We start from the raw sequence: 21,459 nt of genomic DNA, 5'->3' as shown, positions 1-21,459 counted from the left end.
TGCCTTGAACACAATTCAAAAATAAATTTATCAATCCATATACCCAATGATGAAAATCCAGAACCTTTGTGAATATGATAAGACAGGACCACCAACTAATCTGCGCTATTTCTATCAGTAATTCCTTTATAGTGTAAGAAGTTTAGTGAAAGTAGGTTCATCTAGAAGTTAGAAAAATACCTGCCATGGATACAATTTTGAAATTCCTTTCTTCTTATATATGCCACATATTTCAGAAGGAAGCCAGAAGCTAAGATCTAAACAATCTTTTAGCGGTGCAAAACTTGATGGAGTACTATCTCCAGCATCTTCACAGAAAACCATGCAATTTCATTTTTCCTTTTCCGGTGCACTAGATGCGATAGTATCATTATCTTGACTCAAAAAACACTATTTCCTTTCAGCTACATCACAACCAGATGTCAGTTGTTGCATTGCGCCATTCAAGCGAGAATGCGTTGTTATATTAGCAGGTTGAAGACTTCTATTATCTACAGAAGCACATCCAGCTTGTGCACCTTTTCTATGCACAAGACCTTTGTATCATCTGCAGATAGATCATCTGAATTTTTGTCCTCAAACGAGAAGTCAAAATGCTTCACTGGCAATGGGGATGCTTCTTCATGCAAATCCTTTCCATGCTTCCCTGTTGATCCTGTAGAAGCATTCATTTCCACACCACCGACTCTACTTTCAATTTTTGTTTAATATTTGAATGCACTTTGTTTATTAGTTTGATGGAAGACCTTCTGAGTCGTCCAACCATACTCTGGCACTCTTAATTGTATCCGAACCAATTGTACCTAATCATAATCAATTTCCGAAAAATTAAAAACCTTATTCATTGCCACAAAATTTCTCAAACATTGATTCCAGTACTCGTATTTATATTTACTTGCTCTAAAAGTACATAAAGATTATTTGACATTTCCATTTTTCACATAGGGGATAGGAAAATTCAGCCTATTAAACATTTTCTTAATTCCTAAAGATCAACATGAGCAAAAAATATAAGACTAACTAACTCATTAAAACATAGAAAGACAACCAAAAAAAAAAAGCTAATTATGGGTAACCAAAATTATGCTAATTATGCTAAAATTATGCTCAGTAACCAAAATTATGCTAATTATTCACTACCAGACATCTTCCCACTTACAAAGGCTCAGCTAGGTATTTCCAACAAAATGAAGAAACATCAACAAAATAACACAATCTCAAAGTCTGAAGTTAACTAAGCTAATTAGGCTTTTTAATTAAAGTATGAGTTTTCCATATTTATCAAAACATAAACCTGGTTTATGTATTTATATGTTTCCTCATTTTCTCATCAATCAAATTTGAGTAAAACAAAATCCTAAACATTCAATTTGAAACCCTAGAAACCCTAATCGACATGAATCCACAATTCACGTTAAATTCATCTGAATACCGAAAAGAAAGCAATCACAACCAAAGTAAAGAACAACAATACTACAAAATCCTCAAGAAAACTCAGATTATATAGGTGAAATTAGATGGCGAATCAGTAAATCCACATTACATCTATCACAACACAGGTTTGCTTTATGACCTCAATCCTCTCTTCTTCCATAGCCCCCAAATTCTACAACCACAGGCACCAGTGTATAATTTTGATGTTGCACTTGTCTCTTCACAACACTTGTCCATGTATCCTACTCAATTGAACTAGCACTTTAGTTGCACTTGTCCATTGAAGTGAATCAATTATGTAGTCCTATAACCCCAAACAAACACTAGCAAACAAACTTGCAAACCCGAAAAACCCAATTGGCAATGCGGTCAGTTTAAATTTGTATACCCAAAAAGACTCAAAATTTTCAACCCTAGTCACTAGATCCCCATAACCAATTCTAGTCACCACTACGAGGATATATACATACATATATATATATATACACATAATCAAAGTGATAAGAAAGGAGGATGAGAGTATACCAGTGCAGATCTAGTCGCCGATACGGGGGAGCCATTTAGAATCGGCAGGGGTTTTGGTGTCGACGAGAAGGCGGGCCTGCTTACATCTGTTGCAGAAGGACCTGAAGGCATAGTTGCGGTTCCTGCATCCACCGCACTCCCAATCCCCTTCTCTCCCTTCTCCTCCCATCTTCTCTGTAACCCTCTCTCTCTCTCTCTCTCTCTCTCTCTCTCTCAACTCAGGATTCAGGGCCACAGGATTTTGGCCTCTGCCTCCCCTTCCTCCACGACCACCTGACCCAGATCGACCTCCAATAGGTGTGTAAACCTTCGAATCAGCCATACCACCACCAACTCCATACGATTAAGTTGTTAGGGTAGAAGCTGTTAGAGTATAACAGAGAAGATTTAGGGCAGAAGCTGTTAGGGTTGAAGTTTCCTCTTGGGTAAGATCACACGGAGGAAATGGTGGGGCAAAAAAAGGCAAAAGGGATGTAAGGGAAAGGAAAGAAGAATTGAAATCAAAGAGCGAGAAGGGAAGAGGTAGAAAAAGGGAGAACTTACCTTGCGATGAAGAAGAAGAACGGGAGGGAGAGGGAACTTGGCACACTGGGTATGGAAGAAGAAGAATGGGAGGGAGAGAAAGATAAAGAGGGAATGGATGGGTGAGAACACTGCCTCTCTCTCTCTCTTCGGGTCGAACCCACGGCTTCTGATCGACCATGGTTTATTATTTTTACAAACCCTTTTTCCCCCCTTTTTGGCCTTGATTTCTTGATGACAATGATTGGGATTGGTTGTGGGTGTTGGTAATGGTGAGTATCGGGGGGTGGATGGTGTGTATGACATGATAGGGTAAAGATGAATGGTGCCTCATCTTTGTGGTAGTGTGGCATGGTAGAAAAGAGGAAAAGGGTTAACGGAGGTGATTCGGCTGCCGTGAGGGGAAAAATGAGGAGGGAGAGAGAGAGAGAGAGAGAGAGAGAGAGAGAGAGTCTCTGCGTGTGTGTTGTTGGGTTTGTTTGTTGGGTCTGTCAAGAAATTAGGGCAAAATCTAAAGGAAAGGGGCCCTGAGGTAGTGAGGGCGTAAGGAAAAATTGAATATATATATATATATATATATTTCCCTCCTCCATCTTTCAAATTTTCCCCCAAATTTTTGGCGACCAAACTCTCAAATTAGTCGCAAAAACAGGTTATTTTGCCGACAAATTGTTTTAGTCGCTAAATCTTAATCAACGGCGACTAAAATATTAGTCGCTAAAAGTAGTAATTTGGCGACTAATTTTTTTTGGTTGCCGAAAATAAATTTTTCGCGACCAAATTTTTGGTCGCCAAAAAATATGTGACCTTCTGCGACCAAATTTGTAGTTGGTTGGCAAAAGTATACCACTTTCTGCGACCAACATATTTTTTGGTCGCCAAAATATAACCTTCTGCGACCAATAATATTTGGTCGCCAAAAATAATGATCATTCGCGACTAATTAATATTTAGTCGCCAAATGTCATTTTTTTGCGACAAAAATTTTTTTGGTCGGCAAAAGTGGTCGCCAAATGTGTAAATTCTTGTAGTGATTGTACACATACCATCTCAAGCCCTTTTGGATTTTCAAACCTTCCATACTGTTTCACAAAGAATGGTGTTGATGACGAGTGGGTTAAATATGCCGACAATCGACCAATATGTTGGAAGTAAGTTAACTGTTGCTGAACCTCCTTCTCCATACAAATCATTCCATTACTTCAGTTCACTCATTATACATCCCTCGTAGCAAAGCTTGCAGCAACCTGCAGCGATGAAAATGCTTTTTTGAGCACTCAAATATATAAACGTATTTATGGAAAACATTGGATTCAAGAATCTGCCATAGTTCACAAATTTATCAACTTAGATTGAGGTTATGTCCTTTCATAAAAACAATTATGTGAGGAGCCAATTTTCCACCCAAAACAAAAAATAAATAAATAAAAATTGTACTCTAATTTAGAGCTTCCCCAGTGCATTACAGGTGTACTAAAAAGGGGATATCGAAAACCAAAACGAAAACGAACAAGTGAAGACGAGTTGATAATATATAGTGATTGAGAGTATTACTTTGCAAGCAAGTGAGGAATAATAGATAAATTAGGGATTTTTTTTGCACTAAATAGCGAGTTTTTTTTTTTTTTTTTTTTTTTTTTAATTTAAGATGTGTATAGAAAAAATTAGAATATAATATTAAATGTGTATTTTGATGTCATTATAGTCATTTTACTTTAGAGTATGATTGCCATTAAAATAAAATTTCATTAAGTGCGTGCACTGAGATAAGTAGATGTATAAAAATAGAATTTCATGTTCATTCCTTCGTAATGATGCATCTTATTCCAATTTTACTCTTTTCATTTAATATGAATAACAATTTTATAAATAATTTTAACTTAATTAAAATAAAAAATTTTAATTGAATAAATTATTAATATTATATTAAAAAATCATAAATAACAATTAATTGGATCAAAACATTTATACTATAAAATGTATCATTTTCTTCTTTCAAATTATGAATTTTTTTAGTGTAAACAATCTAAAAAGGCTAAATTCTATTAAAATTCCAAAGAGCTATGAAAAATAATATTATGACAAATTTATGTATTTCTCAATGTATGAAATAATTTATGAATCTTATTATCATGCTTTTGTTTATGAAAATTTATGTAATTTCAATAATTAAAAAAATATTCTTTTATAAAATTTTAAATAAATTAAGATTATTTATGAAATTTTTGGTTCATATTTTAATCAGAAAGATAAAATTAAAATAACATATACTATCATGAATAATTAATTTTTTTTATAAAAATTTATAAAATAAAAAAAAAAATAGGACATATTTGTCAATATTGAAATTTGATATAACTCAATAGTAATTTTCAAAATAAAATAAAACTTATTGATAATTTCTCCATTGTCATTTATGATTTTTTTAATACAATATTATAAATTTTACAATTAAAAAATATTGGGTAAATTATGCAAATAGTCCTTGTAATTTACACGATGGGTCAATTTGGTCCTTGTTGTTTCAATTTGCTCGATTTTGCTCCTTAATTTGATAGATTGTGTTATTTTAGTTCAATAAATAACGATTGTTAAGTTTGATGGATGGAAAGTCTACAAAATGTGTCAATTTGGTTCTTATAGTTTACACAATGTGTCAATTTAGTCCTTATTATTTTAATTTGCTCATTTTGACAGGGATCAAATTGACACATTGTGTAAACTACATTGATCAAATTGACACATAGTTTGACTTTCCATCAACCAAACCTAACAACCGTTATTTATTGGACTAAAATGACACAATCTGTTAATTTAATGGGCAAAATCAAGCAATTTGAAATAATAGGGACCAAATTGACATATCGTGTAAACTACTGGGACTATTTGTGTAATTTATCCAAAAATATAATTTTGCTTAGACTAAAAATATTTATAAAATTGTTGTTCATATTAAATGAGGGATAAAATCGAGATAACATACACCATTATGGAGAAATGAACTTTTTTGAAATATTTTATGAAAAATAAGACATAGTTCTCTATATTGAAACTTGATAGGACTCAATAATAATCTTAACAATAAAATATGACTTATCAAGAATTTTCCCTACATAAATCATCTAATAAATCATTTGCTTTAAATTAAGTAAAATTAAAACTTATCATGTCATTCTGTATTTGTTTGTTTATTTTTTGTGTATAGTACTGCGCCTAACCAATATGCCAATAAACATATCAACTAAGTGTTGGAAAATGCCTTTGATAAAACCTTATTGTTTGCTAACTTTGAGCATTGATTAAGGTGGGACCTAAGCATTATTTTTAATATTTTTCATTGGGTTTATGTTTAATGCCGCGTAGTGAATAAAACCGTTTATTTGGTTGCTTAAAACCATTTCCGAATGAATGAGAATTCAACGCGCATTTTTGGGTTCGTGGAAATAGATTTAGGTGGGTTTCTTACACATTTGTTAAATGTGCTTGTCCGACATTGGAAAAGGTTTAAGATTTTGAATGAGTTTATATACCTTAGCTTGGGATACTTGGGATGGGCCCCAAGGGGTACCTAAGTTTGTGGAAGGGTGAGGTTATGAATAAAGTAGGACAGATCCATTGGATCCAAAAGTGCGTGGTGTGAGGTTGGATTGGGCTTGTCCAGCCCAATACTTATCTTTTGGGGCCAAAAATCTTTGTAATTTATTTATTTATTTATAATTTTGGTTTCAAAATTCAAAATAAATTGGTCCAGATTTTTCCTTCACCCAAACAAATCCCTAACGAGTTTAACCCCACCCGAACAGGTTCAAAGGGATCAGAACAGGTTCATACCTGTTGAAATTCAAACCAAACAGATTTTCTATCTATTGAATCTGTCCGAACAATTGCCTATATGTTGGCACCTGTTCAGAACAACCATCATTCCTCCTATATATAGTGTGCTTTCAGCAATTCATTTGGATCAGAAAAATCCCAAACTTCTTCCCATTCTTCTTCAATTCGTCCTCTTGCGCTCCAGCATTTGTTTCTGCATTTATTTTTAAGAAAAAAAAGAGATAGAGTTACAACATAATTTGATTTGCCAGACTTGATTTTGTAGTACTGCAAATTCAAGTGTTAGTCATTACATCTTGAGAAGTAGACACCGGTTAAAACTTGAAACACCGGGGCGACGGCGAAATCTACTTTAAGGAGATTGTGTCCAACACAAGTCTCGACTTTAATTTCTATACGTATTTAATTCGGAATTTAATTTATATAATTATTTTTTGAATTATTTTATTTTGTTGTTTATTTTATTTACACATTTGATTTACACACACATACCTCCGTGGGAATAACAACCTTAAAATAGATTTCCCGTTTTATTTATTTCTGTGTTAGACAGAGGAATATTTTTTTTTCGAGAAATTATATGGTAGTCATATATTGTTTAATTTTTTAAATAGTAGTAATATATTGTTTACTAATTTCTTTGATCTCATAGTAGTAATATACTGTTTATCATTGGAATACCGGCAAATCATGGGAAGAAGCCAGAAAAATTAAATGGAAACGATTTTAAAAGATGGCAACAAAAAATGATATTTTATCTTACCACATTGAATTTGGCTCGTTTCACCCATGAAAAAGCTTCTGCACTGAACGAGGGAGAAACTGATCGGCAAGTGGTTGCCGCAGTCGATGCATGGAAACATGGTGATTTTTTGTGTTGGAATTATATCCTTAATGGATTGGACAATAGACTGTACAATGTGTATAGTGTCAAAAGTAATGCTAAAGAATTATGGGAATCTCTAGATCATAAGTATAAGATAGAGGATGCCGGTATAAAGAAATTTGTTGTCAGTCGTTTTCTGGATTTTAAAATGATAAATTCTAAGACAGTTATTAGCTAGGTTCAAGTTCTCCAATTAATTTTCCATGACATACATGCGGAAATGATGGTTCTTAGTGAATCTTTCTAAGTAGCGGCAATCATTGAAAAATTGCCACCGTCCTAGAAAGAATTCAAAAATTATCTGAAGCATAAGCACAAGGAGATGAAATTGGAGGGACTGATAATACGACTCAGAATTGAGGAGGACAACCATGGTTTCGATAAGAAGTCAGGAAACCATGTCATGCAGGCTAAAGCAAATGTTGTGGAACATGGACAAGGATCAAAGTTCAACAACAAAAAGCGGAAGCATGATGGCAATGGTCCCAAACAAGGATCCACAAGTAAAGGGATCAACAACGGGTTCAACAAGAGGTTCAAAGGCAAGTGTTTTGTGTGTAGCAAAGATGGACATTGCGCTAAGGATTGTCACACTCGTAAGGACGGATGGAGTTCAAGCAAAAAGTCAGCACAAGCTAACATAGCCGAGGATTTTTATCTTTCTGATGGAGTGGCAGACGTCAATCTTGCTGCAGTAGTCTTTGAAGCAAATTTGGTGGGCAATCCCAAGAAGTGGTGGGTGGATACTGGAGCAACCCGCCATATCTGTGCAGATAAGAAGATGTTCACAACCTATAAAGTGGTGGAAAGTGGGGAACAACTTTTTATGGAAACTCCTCCACTTTAACTGTAGAAGGACAAGGGAAGATCATGCTGAAAATGACCTCGGAAAAAGAACTCACTCTTAACAATGTACTCCATGTGCGGGTGATTTGCAAGAATTTGATTTTTGGGTCATTGTTGATCAAGAATGGGTGAAATTAGTCTTTGAATCTGACAAGGTTGTACTCTCCAAAAGTGGCATGTATGTGGGGCGAGGTTATATGAGTGATGGGCTTTTTAAGCTCAATGTAAATACTGTTGTACCTAATTTGGCTATTAATAATAAGAATACATCTTCTGTTTATATTGCTGAGTCTTTTTTTATGGCATTGTAGATTAGGACATGTAAATTTTAATTCTTTGCGTAGACTTGTTGCCTTAGAATGTTTACCAAACTTAGAGTTTGATCCTAATTATAAACGTGAGATTTTTGTTGAGGCAAAACTCACTAAGGCATCATTTAATAAAGTAGAAAGAAGTATTAAACCTCTAAGTTTAATTCACACAGATATCTGTGATTTAAAATTTGTTCAAACTAGAGGAGGTAAGAAGTACTTTATTACTTTTATTGATGATTGCACTTGATATTGCTATGTTTACTTATTGAAAAGAAAAGATGAAGCCTTAGAAGCTTTTAAGCAATATAAACTTGAGGTTAGAAATCAACTTGGCAAAACTATTAAGATAGTGAGGAGTGACAGAGGTAGTGAGTATGATGCACCATTTGAGATATTTTGTTCTGAACATGGTATTATTCACCAAACCACTGCGCCCTATTCTCCTTAGTCAAATGGAGTTCCTAAGAGAAAGAATCGAACTCTTAAAGAGATGATGAATGCCATGTTGATTAGTTCAGGATTACCTCAGAACTTATAGGGAGAGACGATTTTGTCTGTTAATTTTATCCTTAACAGAGTACCCCACAAGAAACTCAATCAAACACCTTATGAACAATGGAAAGGTCGACAACCTACCTACAATTACCTCAAAGTGTGGGGGTGTTTGGCCAAGGTGGCAGTCTCTAGTCCTAAAACGACTAAGATAGGACCAAAAACTGTTGATTGCGTGTTCATTGGTTATGTAAATAATAATAGTGTATTGTCACGACCCAAACCCGCCCCTATGGGTTTAATACCGTAACCGGCCAGTAATCCAAGATTACCGAAGGCCTGCTTAATAGTAATACAGTAATACAGTAATACAGAGTACAGGGGCTGCCGAAAGCCAAAATAGTAACTAAAAGATGTCCAATGAGCTGTGACAATCTGTATGCAAAAAGACTTTTCAAGACACATATACAATCATTACCAAAACAGTATGTATAATATATACAATCATTCAGGACAGGGACTTAATCCCTATTAGAACAGTACAGTACAATATCATTCAGTCTATACAGAACATAAACAAAGAGAGGGAAAACTAAAACACCCCAAGCAGCCTCAGCTTGAACAGTTCGGGAACCTTAAAGTGAGGCACAAAGGTTGGCTTGACAAACACAGGAGTTAAGCTTGACGCCCCTAGCAACGGTCCGGTGCCTGAACACCTACATATATATATGAGCAGTGAGCTAAAGCCCAGTGAATAACATATGCGTAAAGAGGTTAAGAATGAATATCCTTTCAGTATTGAAAATAGTCCTTTAAACAGTATATCAGTCGTTCAGTTTGTGGCTCATAATTCATGCCATACAATAATTCAGAAACTATCATAGTCATGTGTGGTACATCCAATAGCAAAGCAGTACAATAGGTCTTAACAGACCAAGCAGTCAATGATGGCCATCAGTAATGGTTCCAAACATGGGAACCGACAGAGATCTCTGTAACAGTAGCAGTAACAGTTCAGTAACAGTAAATTGCTATGGATTCCACGAATACAGTTCACAAATAGGACAAACATTCATTCAGTAAACAGTGTCATTTCATAAAGCAGTACAGTCATTGTTCAGAAAATAATCTTAATTGAACATATCTTTACAACATTGTTACTCATAGAGTTCTGGGCTACAGATAAGCTAGTACGTGTCCTCGGATGCCAACCCTACACAGTTACAGAGTGAACACACACTAAGCTACACAGTTGGGAAAAATAACTCAATCCCTATCCTGACTCGGTGTGGTTCTACATCAAGATCCTCATTAAGATGCCTTAAACTAGGCCTAAGAATGCCTAGAATGAAATGAGGATGCAAAGATGCACTTTAAAAACATTTTCAGAATTTTCAGAAAACAGAGGTCTCGCTTGAGCGTGGGTTTCCCCGCTCGAGCATAAATGCAAACAAAAGGCTCCGTTCGAGCGTAAACTTTCCCGCTCGAGCGTACTGCAAAAGTACTGGATGTGTGAAAATCACGCTCGATGGGCGCTCGATAGCCGCTCGAGCGTGTGACACAAGTCCTAGCTCGAGCGTGCAAAACCCCGCTCAAGCGGACTGTAAACACAACAAAAGTGTTGGATACACGAATTTCCCGCTCGAGCGCCACTTACCTCGCTCGAGCGGGAGTCCAAAATCTGGAATTTCCAGATTTGAACCTCAAGCTCAAAATCATGTTTCAATATACCAAATTCGATCATTTTGGGCTAATTTTCTGGAAAACACTTTAAAACTCATAATATAACATGATTTGAAGCTCAATTTGTAAAATTAAGGCCCTAATGTGAGTCAATTAAACACAATTTCAACAATAATTCAAGAACATACTTCAAATGTAACATGCATGTGTTCAATCAAATCCAAAGCTTCAATTACTTGCTCAAATGAGCTCAATTGCCTCAAAAACAATATGAATTCATGGACTAAGCTCAAGATATGAACATGCATGTGGAATTTCATGAAGAACAACCTCAAAATGCAAGACCATGTACATGCATGCATAGATTAAGCCTCTATTCAACAATCTACAACCAATTTATGATCTTAAGCTCCTATTTACCATGAACCATGCAACAATTAACTTGAATTCACAAACAAGAAGGTAAATGTCCTACCTTAGGTCTTGAATGCAAGATATGGGAGCTCAATTATGCAAATTATCCTTCAATTCCTATAATTTCCAAGCAAAACCTCCAAGTTGAACTTAATTTCTTTCACTCTCTCACTCTAGTCGGTTTTAGCTCTCAAATTGGCCGAGGAAAAGGGTGCTCGAACAATGTAAGGGTGAGAAGAGGAGTGGTCTAGCATAACCCACTAAGTGGCAAAGTTGTAAGTAAGGCCAACTCTTGTAATTTATCAATATTTAATCTAATTTAATCATATCAAATCACATTTCAATTAAATATACCATAAAATCATATAAATCTTAATTAGTACAAAACATCAATCAATTTCAGATTCGGTCGCCGATAAGGCCTAGCATAACCCACTAAGTGGCAAAGTTGTAAGTAAGGCCAACTCTTGTAATTTATCAATATTTAATCTAATTTAATCATATCAAATCACATTTCAATTAAATATACCATAAAATCATATAAATCTTAATTAGTACAAAACATCAATCAATTTCAAATTCGGTCGCCGATAAGGCCTTCAATTTGCAGTTTAAAGCATAAACATGAACAGATAATTTAACAATCAACAGATAGAATTGCATTCAAACTAGCACAATCAATTAATCAGTTTAGTAATTCAGTCAGTCAGTTAATTAACATGTTTAATCATAGATTAGCACTAATCAGTAGTGTTATCAATAAACAGTGCTGAGGGTTGTTACAGTCTCCCCTCCTTATAAAGAGTTTGATCCTCCAAACTCGAATTACCTTCATTTTGGAAGAAAACATGGTTCATTGGGAACAGTTCAGGATATCTCTTGACCATATCATCTTCCCTTTCCCAAGTGGCATACATGCCACCATGGTTCTGCCAATCAACTTTCACTAGCAGAATCTCTTTATTCCTCAACTTTTTGATCCGTCTGTTTACAATCTGAATAGGCCGTTCTTCATAGGTGTAGTCATCACTTAGCACTACACGGGTAGGCTCAATCACATGGAAGGGATCCCGAAGGTATTCCCTCAACATTGAAATATGGAACACGTTATGCATATGCTTCATTTCAGGAGGAAGCGTTGTTTGATACGCCACCGGATTAATTTTCTCAATAATCTCATACAATCCGATATATCTCGGCCCTAACTTGCCTTTAACCCCGAAACGGGTTTGGCCCTTCATCGGTGTCACTTTTACAAAAACGTGATCACCTACTTCATATTCTTTGTCTCGTCTTTGAACATCCGCATAACTTTTCTGTCGACTCTGTGCGGTTTTTAGTCTCTGTTGGATCAGTTTTACTTTTTCTGTAGTTTCATACACAATCTCGGGCCCAAGCAAAGGCCCATCTCCAACTTCTGCCCAGCAAATCGGAGATCGACATTTCCTGCCATACAAAGCCTCGAAAGGCGCCATTCCAATACTTGAATGAAAGCTGTTATTGTAGGAAAATTCAACAAACGGTAGATGACTTGCCTAATTTCCTTGGAAATCAAGAACACACATTCTTAGTAAATCCTCCAGAGTCTGGATGGTTCTCTCTGACTGGCCATCTGCCTGAGGATGGTAGGCACTACTCAGTCTCAGTTTAGTACCCAAAGCTGTCTGTAGGCTTTGCCAGAAGCTCGATGTAAACTTCGAGTCTCTATCAGAAACAATGGACACAAGCACTTCATGCAATCTAACAATCTCATCAATATAGATTATAGCCAATTTGCCTGCATTATAAATTGTTTTGATAGGTAAGAAATGAGTAGATTTAGTCAATCTATCAACAATAACCCAAATTGAATCCATACCTTTATTGGAGTGAGGTAACCCAACAATAAAATCTATAGTGATATGTTCTCATTTCCACTCCGGTATCGGTAAGGGTTGCAGTAAACCTGCGGGTCGTTGATGTTTGGCTTTAACTTGTTGGCAATGAAGACATTTTGACACAAAATCAGCAATTTCTTTCTTCATTCCCGGCCACCAGAAATTCAGTTTCAAGTCTTGGTACATTTTTGTATTTCCTGGATGGATAGACAATTCTGAATTGTGGCCCTCTTGGAGAATTCTTCTTTTCAGTTCAGGGTCACTCGGTACACACAATCTTCCCTGAAATTTCAACACATTATTCTCAAATTTGAAATCCGACATTGGTTTAGATTCCCGTTCTTCGATGATCTTCTTCAAGAAGTCATCCTATTGCTGTTTCTCCTTAATCTCTTCAATTAGTGCTGGTTGAGCAGAAATAGCGGCTATTGTTCCACCTTGTTCACATAAGACAATCTCAATTTCAAGTCTCTCAAGGTCACATAGCAATTCTTTCTGCCCGGTGAGTAATCAGGCCAAATTTCCAATCGATTTCCGACTCAGTGCATCAGCAACTGTGTTAGCTTTTCCTGGATGGTACAAAATTTGCAAGTCATAGTCTTTTATCAGCTCTAACCATCTCCGCTGCCTCATGTTCAGTTCTTTTTGTGTGAAGAAGTACTTCAAACTCTTGTGATCGGTATACACTTCACATATCGCCCCATAAAGATAGTGACGCCAGATTTTCAATGCAAACACCACTACGACAAGTTCTAAGTCATGGGTCAGGTAGTTCTTCTCATGTGGTCTCAGTTGTTGGGAAGCATACGCAATCACTTTCCCATTCTGCATTAAAACACACCCCAAACCCTTATGAGAAGCATCACTAAATACAGTATAACCATCCGTACCTGAGGGTAAGGTGAGAATCGGTGCAGTCACAAGTCGAGTTTTCAACTCTTGAAAAGCTGATTCCCTTTGATCAGTCCAGTCAAATGATATCCCCTTCTGAGTCAACTGTGTCAGTGGTAGGGCAATTTTGGAGAAATCTTTGACAAACCTTCTGTAATACCCGGCCAAGCCTAGAAAGCTTCGGACTTCGATAACATTTGTCGGTCTAGGCCCGTTCACTACTGCTTCAATTTTCTGTGGATCAACTGAAATTCCATCTTTATTGATTACATGCCCCAAAAACATAACATTGTTAAGCCAAAATTCACATTTAGTCAGTTTAGCATACATTTTCTGTTCTCTTAGGGTATGTAGGGCAATTCTCAAATGATGTTCATGTTCCTCCATGCTTTTGGAATAAATTAAAATGTCATCTATGAATACAACAATAAAGTCATCGAGGAACGGTTTAAAAATTTGGTTCATAAGGTCCATAAATGCAGCAGGTGCATTGGTAACTCTGAAAGGCATGACTAAGAATTCATAATGTCCATACCTTGTTCGAAATGCAGTCTTTTCAATGTCCCCTGTCTTGACTTTCAACTGGTGGTATCCAGATCTAAGGTCAATTTTGGAGAACACTTGGGCACCCTGTAACTGGTCAAATAAATCATCAATACGAGGCAATGGATATTTATTTTTCACTGTTACCTTGTTCAGTTCACGGTAGTCAATGCAGAGTCTCAGTGAGTCGTCTTTCTTTTTCACAAATAAGACTGGCGCGCCTCATGGTGAAGTACTGGGCCTGATGAACTTTTTATCTAACAGTTCTTGCAACTGAACTTTCAACTCCTTCAATTTAGTCGGTGCCATTCTGTAAGGAGCTTTAGACACTGGCTGTGTACCCAGAATCACATCAATGGTGAACTCAATCTCCCTGTCAATCAAATCCCCTGACAGATCATCTGGGAAAACATCTGGGAATTCTCTGACTATAGGAATATTATCCACATTAGTTTTATCATCAGTAGGTACAGTCAATATAGAACATAGATACCCTTTACACCCCTTTCTAATCAAGTTAACAGCTTTCATAGATGAAATCAGGTATGGGGGAGGTACTACTCCAACTCCGTTAAACGCAAATTCAGGCAGTCCGGGTGGACGAAAAATAACTTGTTTTATTACACAATCTATGGTAGCATGGTATTTTGTTAACCAATCCATTCCCAATATCACATCAAAATGATCTATATTCAATGGCAGTAAATCAATATACAGATGCACATCTTCAACAATAATCTCACATGCAGGATATATATAAGCACAAGTCATGGATCCCCTAACAGGTGAAGATACAGCTAACAGATAGTTCATGGGTTCCAATGGTCTATTCAATTTTCGCGAAAAAGCATGCGATACATATGAATGTGTAGACCCCAAATCAATCAAAACATACGCATTTTGAGCACAAATTGAGAGTATACCTGACACGACGGTCTCGGTATTTTGTACGTCTCCCAGTACGAGTGCGAACACTTGGCCTTGCCTCATAGGCTCTTTCCTAGTAGCTTTGGGGTTGGGTTTCGGTGGAGCAGTTGATACTGCGGCGCTTGGTGCAGCTTTACTATTGCCCTGAGGAGTGGAAGGGCAATCTTTGACCATGTGACCCACCTTGCCACACCTGTAACAAGCACCTGAAAGTTTATAACAAACCCCTTTGTGTTTCTTACCACATTCAGAATAAAGCGGTATGGAACCACTTCCCGGACTGGAACTGGTTGTTGACCCTGTATTCTGCTTCTTATTCGATGAATTGTTTCTGTCGTTCTTGAATTTAAAACCCTGTCTCTTACCACGCCACTCGGTTCCCGGTGTTTCAGTCTGTTTCAGTGCCTCGATGTTCGACTCAGCCATGATTGCTCGGTCAAGAACATCCACATACTTCAATAGTTTCAAAACATTAATTCTGTCAAGAATTTCTACATTGAGGCCGCCTTCAAACTTCCTGGCCTTCTTGTAGTCAGTGCCCACCATGTGTGGTGCATATCGGGCAAGTTCAGTAAACTTTGACTCGTACTCAGCCACGGACATGGTACCTTGTTTCAGTTGTTCAAATTTAAGTCACCTTTCTGTCCCTGACACACTGTGGGAAATGTTTCTCAAAGAAGGCTCCCTTAAACTGAGCCCAAGTCATAACGGTGTCGGTGTCACGGACTAGCATCCACCATCTTCTGGCCTCTTCTTGTAAGGTGAAGGTAGCCAGTAGCACTTTGTGTGCTTCAGAACACGGAAAGGCTTCAAATAACTTTTCTGTTTCAAGCACCCACGTTCGGCCTTTAAGGGTTCAAGGCCTCCTTGAAAGGATGACGGTTTCATCTTACTAAACTTCTGTGTCAGTGCTATTATATCATCATCAACAGGTGGCTCTGGCTGTACTAGAGGAGGTGGAGGCTGTTCGTTCTGTTGTTGCAACCTTAAGGCCTCAGTCAACATTTCCACTGTTCTCTTTAGCCTTGCCATTTTGGCCTCAGATGATTCAGATTCATTAGTAGTTCTTGCGTTATCCATTTCACTATAGACAATTATGGCAATTATAAACATAGGCAGTTGCATACTTAAACACATTAGCACATTAGCACAGATATTCATGTATTGGCCACACACACTTATCAATGTTCATGCAATGCCCTATTTACTTTTCTAGGACATTCTATAGCTCATTTGGACACGTGTGTGCGATATAACTCATGGTTTAATATCGCTCTGATACCACTCTGTCACGACCCAAACCCGCCTCTATGGGTTTAGTACTGTAACCGGCCAGTAATCCGAGATTACCGAAGGCCTGCTTAACAGTAATACAGCAATACAGAGTACAAGGGCTGGCGAAAGCCAAAACAGTAGCTAAAAGATGTCCAATGAGCTGTGACAATCTGTATGCAAAAAGGCTTTTCAAGACACATATACAATCAGTACCAAAACAGTATGTATAATATATACAATCATTCAAGACAGGGACTTAATCCCTATTAGAATAGTACAGTACAACATCATTCAGTTTATATAGAACACAAACAAAGAGGGGGAAAACTAAAACAACCCAAGCAGCCTCAGCTTGAACAGTTCGGGAACCTCAAAGTAAGGCACAAAGGTTGGCTTGACAAAACAGGAGTTAAGCTTGACGCCTCTAGCAACGGTCCTGTGCCTGAACACCTACATATATATATGAGCAATGAGCTAAAGCCCAATGAATAACATATACGTAAAGAGGTTAAGAATGAATGTCCTTTCAGTATTGAAAGTAGTCGTTTAAACAGTATATCAGTCGTTCAGTTTGTGGCTCACAATTCATGCCATACAATAATTCAGAAACTATAATAGTCATGTGTGGTACATCCAATAGCAAAGCAGTACAATAGGTCTTAACAGACCAAGCAGTCAATGATGGCCATCAGTAATGGTTCCAAACATGGGAACCGACAGAGATCTCGGTAACAATAGTAGTAACCGTTCAGTAACAGTAAATTGCTATGGATGCCACGAATACAGTTCACAAATAGGACAAACATTCATTCAGTAAATAGTGTCATTTCATAAAGCAGTACAGTCATTGTTCAGAAAATAATCTCAATTGAACATATCTTTACAACATTGTTACTCATAGAGTTCTGGGCTACAGATAAGCTAGTACGTGTCCTCGGATACCAACCCTACACAGTTACAGAGTGAACACACACTAAGCTACATAGTTGGGAAAAATAACTTAATCCCTATCCTGACTCGGTGTGGTTCTCCATCAATATCCTCATTAAGATGCCTTAAACTAGGCCTAAGAATGCCTAGAATGGAAAGAGGATGCAAAGATGCACTTTAAGGCCTCAGCCAACATTTCCACTGTTCTCTTTAGCCTTGCCATTCTGGCCTCAGATGATTCAGATTCATTGGTAGTTCTTGCGTTATCCATTTCACTATAGACAATTATGACAATTATAAACGTAGGCAGTTGCATACTTAAACACATTAGCACATTAGCACAGATATTCATGTATTGGCCACACACACTTATCAATGTTCATGCAATGCCCCATTTACTTTTCAAGGAAATTTTATAGCTCATTTGGACACGTGTGTGCGATATAACTGATGGTTTACTATCGCTCTGATACCACTCTGTCACGACCCAAACCCGCCTCTATGGGTTTAGTACCGTAACCGGCCAGTAATCCGAGATTATCAAAGGCTTGCTTAACAGTAATACAGTAATACAGAGTACAAGGGTTGGCGAAAGCCAAAACAGTAGCTAAAAGATGTCCAATGAGCTGTGACAATTTGTATACAAAAAGACTTTTCAAGACACATATACAATCAGTACCAAAACAGTATGTATAATATATACAATCATTCAGGACAGGGACTTAATCCCTATTAGAATAGTACAGTACAACATCATTCAGTTTATACAGAACATAAACAAAGAGGGGAAAAACTAAAACACCCCAAGCAGCCTCAGCTTGAACAGTTTGGGAACCTCAAAGTGAGGCACAAAGGTTGGCTTGACAAAACAGGAGTTAAGCTTGACGCCTCTAGCAACGGTCCTGTGCCTGAACACCTACATATATATATGAGCAGTAAGCTAAAGCCCAGTGAATAACATATGTGTAAAGAGGTTAAGAATGAATGTCCTTTCAGTATTGAAAGTAGTCGTTTAAACAGTATATCAGTCGTTCAGTTTGTGGCTCACAATTCATGCCATACAATAATTCAGAAACTATAATAGTCATGTGTGGTACATCCAATAGCAAAGCAGTACAATAGATCTTAACAGACCAAGCAGTCAATGATGGCCATCAGTAATGGTTCCAAACATGGGAACCGACAGAGATCTCTGTAACAATAGTAGTAACAGTTCAGTAACAGTAAATTGCTATGGATGCCACGAATACAGTTCACAAATAGGACAAACATTCATTCAGTAAACAGTGTCATTTCATAAAGCAGTACAGTCATTGTTCAGAAAATAATCTCAATTGAACATATCTTTACAACATTGTTACTCGTAGAGTTCTGGGCTACAGATAAGCTAGTACGTGTCCTCGGATGCCAACCCTACACAGTTACAGAGTGAACACACACTAAGCTACATAGTTGGGAAAAATAACTTAATCCCTATCCTGACTCGATGTGGTTCTACATCAATATCCTCATTAAGATGCCTTAAACTAGGCCTAAGAATGCCTAGAATGGAAAGAGGATGCAAAGATGCACTTTAAGGCCTCAGCCAACATTTCCACTGTTCTCTTTAGCCTTGCCATTCTGGCCTCAGATGATTCAGATTCATTAGTAGTTCTTGCGTTATCCATTTCACTATAGACAATTATGGCAATTATAAACAAGGCAGTTGCATACTTAAACACATTAGCACATTAGCACAGATATTTATGTATTGGCCACACACACTTATCAATGTTCATGCAATGCCCTATTTACTTTTCTAGGATATTATATAGCTCATTTGGACACGTGTATGCGATATAACTCATGGTTTAATATCGCTCTGATACCACTCTGTCACGACCCAAACCCGACCCTATGGGTTTAGTACCGTAACCGGCCAGTAATCCGAGATTACCGAAGGCCTGCTTAACAGTAATAAAGTAATACAGAGTACAAGGGCTGGCAAAAGCCAAAACAGTAGCTAAAAGATGTCCAATGAGCTGTGACAATCTGTATGCAAAAAGACTTTTCAAGACACATATACAATCAGTACCAAAACAGTATGTATAATATATACAATCATTCAGGACAGGGACTTAATCCCTATTAGAATAGTACAGTACAACATCATTCAGTTTATATAGAACATAAACAGAGAGGGGGAAAACTAAAACACCCCAAGCAGCCTCAGCTTGAACAGTTCGGGAACCTCAAAGTGAGGCACAAAGGTTGGCTTGACAAAACAGGAGTTAAGCTTGACGCCTCTAGCAACGGTCCTGTGCCTAAACACCTACATATATATATGAGTAGTGAGCTAAAGCCCAGTGAATAACATATGCGTAAAGAGGTTAAGAATGAATGTCCTTTCAGTATTGAAAGTAGTCGTTTAAATAGTATATCATTCGTTCAGTTTGTGGCTCACAATTCATGCCATACAATAATTCAGAAACTATAATAGTCATGTGTGGTACATCCAATAGCAAAGCAGTACAATAGGTCTTAACAGACCAAGCAGTCAATGATGGCCATCAGTAATGGTTCCAAACATGGGAACCGACAGAGATCTCTGTAACAATAGTAGTAACAGTTCAGTAACAGTAAATTGCTATGGATGCCACGAATACAGTTCATAAATAGGACAAACATTCATTCAGTAAACAGTGTCATTTCATAAAGCAGTACAGTCATTGTTCAGAAAATAATCTCAATTGAACATATCTTTACAACATTGTTACTCATACAGTTCTGGGCTACAGATAAGCTAGTACGTGTCCTCGGATGCCAACCCTACACAGTTACAGAGTGAACACACACTAAGCTATATAGTTGGGAAAAATAACTTAATCCCTATCCTGACTCGGTGTGGTTCTACATCAATATCCTCATTAAGATGCCTTAAACTAGGCCTAAGAATGCCTAGAATGGAATGAGGATGCAAAGATGCACTTTAAGGCCTCAGTCAACATTTCCACTGTTCTCTTTAGCCTTGCCATTCTGGCCTCAAATGATTCAGATTCATTAGTAGTTCTTGCGTTATCCATTTCACTATAGACAATTATGGCAATTATAAACATAGGTAGTTGCATACTTAAACACATTAGCACATTAGCACAGATATTCATGTATTGGCCACACACACTTATCAATGTTCATACAATGCCCTATTTACTTTTCTAGGACATTCTATAGCTCATTTGGACACATGTGTGCGATATAACTCATGGTTTAATATCGCTCTGATACCACTCTGTCACGACCCAAACCCGCCCCTATGGGTTTAGTTCCGTAACCGGCCAGTAATCCGAGATTACCAAAGGCCTGCTTAATAGTAATACAGTAATACAGAGTACAAGGGCTGGCAAAAGCCAAAACAGTAGCTAAAAGATGTCCAATGAGCTGTGACAATCTGTATGCAAAAAGACTTTTCAAGACACATATACAATCAGTACCAAAACAGTATGTATAATATATACAATCATTTAGGACAGGGACTTAATCCCTATTAGAATAGTACAGTACAATATCATTCAGTTTATACAGAACATAAACAAAGAGGGGGAAAACTAAAACACCCCAAGCAGCCTCAGCTTGAACAGTTTGGGAACCTCAAAGTGAGGCACAAAGGTTGGCTTGACAAAACAGGAGTTAAGCTTGACGCCTCTAGCAACGGTCCTGTGCCTGAACACCTACATATATATATGAGCAGTAAGCTAAAGCCCAGTGAATAACATATGCGTAAAGAGGTTAAGAATGAATGTCCTTTCAGTATTGAAAGTAGTCGTTTAAACAGTATATCAGTCGTTCAGTTTGTGGCTCACAATTCATGCCATACAATAATTCAGAAACTATAATAGTCATGTGTGGTACATCCAATAGCAAAGCAGTACAATAGGTCTTAACAGACCAAGCAGTCAATGATGGCCATCAGTAATGGTTCCAAACATGGGAACCGACAGAGATCTCTGTAACAATAGCAGTAACAGTAAATTGCTAAGGATGCCACGAATACAGTTCATAAATAGGACAAACATTCATTCAGTAAACA

Source organism: Camellia sinensis, chromosome 5 (genome assembly GCF_055761805.1).
Source record: "Camellia sinensis isolate YWXY chromosome 5, ASM5576180v1, whole genome shotgun sequence".
Taxonomy (NCBI): Eukaryota; Viridiplantae; Streptophyta; class Magnoliopsida; order Ericales; family Theaceae; genus Camellia; species Camellia sinensis.
Note: the sequence above shows the minus strand (reverse complement) of the source record.